Source organism: Mustela lutreola, chromosome 4 (assembly GCF_030435805.1).
Source record: "Mustela lutreola isolate mMusLut2 chromosome 4, mMusLut2.pri, whole genome shotgun sequence".
Lineage (NCBI taxonomy): Eukaryota > Metazoa > Chordata > Mammalia > Carnivora > Mustelidae > Mustela > Mustela lutreola.
In genome coordinates, this window is record NC_081293.1 from 64,219,935 (window position 1) to 64,224,060 (window position 4,126).

General features: G+C 35.0%; 1 pseudogene; it reads left to right on the top strand.

The window, feature by feature from the left end:
* Positions 1–3,175: 3,175 nt before the first annotated feature.
* Positions 3,176–3,490, top strand: LOC131830118 (enhancer of rudimentary homolog; annotated as a pseudogene).
* Positions 3,491–4,126: the final 636 nt, after the last annotated feature.

Genomic DNA, 4,126 nt, shown 5'->3' on the forward strand with positions numbered 1-4,126 from the left:
TGCTTCTTGCCATTTGCAACTCCAACAGAGGGTATAATACTAAGTGAAATAGTTAGAGAAAGACAAATATCATATGATTTCACTGGCAGGTAAAATTTAAGAAACAAAACAAACAACAACCAAAAAAGAGACAAAAAAAAAGACTTCAATATAGAGAACAAAGCGGTGGTTGTCTGAGGGGGATGGGTAGGTGAACTAGGTGAAGGGGATTAAGAGCACACTTCTTATGATGAGCACTGAGTAATACAAAAGTGTTGAGTTGTTATATTATACACTTAAAACTGATAGAACACTATATGCTAATTATACTTGAATTTTTAAAAAAAATTTAAGAGGAAGAAAAATAAAGAAAGAGAATAACCAGCACCCTGTAGCTCCAGATTTTGTGGAGTCTAAGGTCTCTACAACTTGAGGGGCTTACTTACAAAAATAATAATATATAATAAAAAATATAAAATCAAGTATGGAAGTGTATAGTGTTTATATCAGGAAGAGAGATTACCAAAAAACAAAATTTAAATAGCTGACAAATTACTCAACTATCAGAATCTGAAAAAAAATAAAAACCTTATTAATTAGCTACTTAAGATACTTTTATAATATCTACCTTCTTTATAGTACTGCTATAATTTTTTCATCTCTTTATATAAGAACACTTTCTAATATCAATTTTTGTAATGAGAATGGAAAGATAATTTAATATTTTCTAGGACCAAAATTTTTTATTATCAGTAATTGGAATGCATAAACTGTGCAAGGTTATAAAAATATAAAATTGTTGTTTGGAGTTCTGTTATTAAGTCTGTGCCCTACAAACACAGGAATTTTGATAAGTTCTATTTTGCATGATTACTATAAATTTTTAAATGTATGCTGCTTTTTAATTTTCTTATACTATAAATTTTTAAATGTATGCTGCTTTTTAATTTGCCTATACAGAAGATAATGTGTACATTATCAAATATATTCCCTGACAGGTTCCATTTTAAGTAAGTGTTGATGAGAACCGAATTCTCTGCTAACAATTAAACATGTCTGATAACTGAAAGAATCTTGAGAGACCAGCTTCTTGTTCCACACATTGCACACTTAGTTTTTACTCTAGTATCCATGTTTCTGCTTCTGGAAACCATAGAAGTAATTCATATATTGATGGCTAGCAATGGCTTCACTATACAAAAGTGACTGAAAAATCACATAAATATTATCTCATAAACTCAAACTAAATATCATAAATTCAATTTTCCCTGAGCTGAATCTTATAACATCCTGAAGTATGTATGTTAAAGAAAACACAGGTCAGTGATGTTTGTAGACTTGCATTTGAATCAAAAGTCAAAATATACTCATGATATAATTTATTTTTAAAAAATTATTACCTGGGGTGCCTGGGTGGCTCAGTGGGTTAAACCTCTGCCTTTGGCTCAGGTCATGATCTCAGGGTCCTGGGATCGAGCCTTCTTCCCCCCCTCTCTCTCTGCCTGCTTGTGATCTCTCTCTCTGTCAAATAAATAAATAAAATCTTAAAAAAAAAAAAAAAAGAATTCAAAAAATTATTACCTAACTCTGTTCATAGAAAAAGTCTAGAAGCAACTAACTCAGGGACAAGGAGTGCCCCCAGTGTCCAGACTGTGATTTCTAAATACCATTTCCACAGAAAAATCCTGAAATGCTTGGAGAGATGGCTGATTTTGGGTCTGGTGCAATGAACTTATATAAGCCTAGAACATCTTGTCATACCAGAAAGTAAAGAAGCTATCCACATTCACAAGGATCATGTCAAGAGATAATAAATAGGAGCCAAGTTAAAGGGACTCCCACTGGCCAAAGATGAGATAGTTTGTGCAACAAAAAGTACAACTGCATTAGATAAAAACACATCAAATACATTAAAAAAAAAAAAAAAAAAAAACCTCTGAGGTCATACTGTTTTCCACAGTGGCTGTAACAATTTACATCTCTACCAACAGTGTACTAGGGTCCCTTTATCTCCAAATCCTCCCCAACACTTGTTATTTCTTGTCTCATATACTGAAACTAACAACATTGTGTGTCAACTATACTCAAATTAAAACAAAACAAAAAATACAAACATCCAATATATGTCACACCAACTAAAAACAAAATCTATGAGGTCATAATGATATATTTTTTAATATCATTGGTTCTATTTGAAGGTTTGTTAGGGCACCAACCTCTCATTCTAAAATTTGACAAAGGGATAGGGTGCCTGGGTGGCTCAGTGGGTAAAGCCTCTGCCTTCAGCTCAGGTCAGGATTTCAGGGTCCTGAGATCAAGCCCCACATCAGGCTCTCTGCTCAGCAGGTAGCCTGCTTCTCCCTCTCTCTCTGCCTGCTTCTCTGCTCACTCGTGATCTCTCTGTCAAATAAATCAATAAAATCTTAAATAAGTAAATAAACAAAATTTGACAAAGGGGGGGAAATTATCCTACCTATCCTGTATTAACTATATTCCAGTGTAATCAAGTAATTGACAAAAAAATTCTTCTTTACAGAAGAATTCTACTTAGTAATTACAAAAGGAATGATTGAATTAGAGTATCTATATTTTGTAGCCCCTAATGAAATAATAGCTCTAGACAGTGGTCATCTAGGGTTGCTAAATCCATCTGGGGAAAGATGCATGGACCAGACTAACAAGATCTGAAACCTCTGGTAAATCTAAACATTCCTAAAAATAAAATAAGATAGAATACAATACAGTGAAAAGACAGTGTGTCAAGCATCATATGCCTCTGATATGATAGAACAATGAGCCCACAGCATCACTTATGGAATGTTCTACCAAAAAATTGAACCTGTATACAATCAGGTATCTAGATATGACAGATGAACATGAAAAACAGCACCACAGGGATGCAATTGGCCAATCCCAGAGTGTAAGATATGCTCTGGGGCACAAGACCCAGTTTCTTCAACAAATAAATGCATTAAAAAAGAAATGGAGGGAAGAGAAAGTTTACAGATTAAAAGAATTTTAGGAAATATCAAATGCGATGCATGGACTTTATTTGAATCCTGATTCAAATAAATCAATTTTTTAAATGTTATGGAACAATAAGGTAAACTTAGTGCATACTGAGAGCATATTTAATGATATTAAAGAAATAGTGTTGAACTGGTAGGCAGGATCGGCAGCAAGAGAGCTTGGGGCCATGTCTCACACCATTTTGCTGGTACAACCTACCAAGAGGCCAGAAGGCAGACCTTAGGCTGACTATGATTCTATGAATGAAGGCATTGAATTCCTCTTTAAAATTAGATCATCTGAAGAGCCTCTCTATCACATATAGTGTCAGTCACTTGCTTGATTTTTATCCATGATTTGGCAGACCTCAGTGGCCCTGCTTATGGAGCAGATACCCAGGCATATCAACCTTACAACAAAAGACTGGATGAAAGAAAAGATCTATGTGCTCCCCCATGGGCAGACCCAACAGGCCCAGAAACAGCAGAGTTGGAAGCACTAGGGATGGGCATGGGCTTGAACACCACTGTGAACAGCGGGCTGCAGTGGAAGCTTTGTCTTATAGTAATCCTGTTCCTGTCATGGTACACTCCAGCCAGGAGGCACATATTAGAAGAAATGTGAGGATCTTGGTCAATCTGAAACCCCCATGGCCCATTTTCCCCCCTTTCGTTTAATGGAAGCATTTTTAGAATTTAGATGGAAGTTAATTTTTATCAGTTAATATTGGTCCCAATCTTTCAAGCTCTCCATATCTGCTTTATAGCATTCCACTGTACTAACTCTTCTTCAAGTTGGGATGTGAGTGGTGACAGTTTAGTTGCATCTTTAAGATAAAATCTTAGTGAAAAACATATAAATGTCCTTTTAGGGTTTTGTTTGGTTTTGTTTTTTAAGAAGAAATCGTGTTAAGGGATCTGTGGTTTTTTTGCTCTAACAATGATTTTTTTAAAATAGTGTCTTTTCTCTCAGAGACACATAATGAAATATCAAGGGGTGAGATAATATTGTGTCTAGTATTTACTTCAAAATTTTCCAATAGGTAGGAGTAAGGCGTAGGCGAGTAAGTGTAGATGAAATAGGACTGGTCATGTGTTGGTAATAGTTGGATCTGGGCGAGAGGCATATGGAGGTTTAT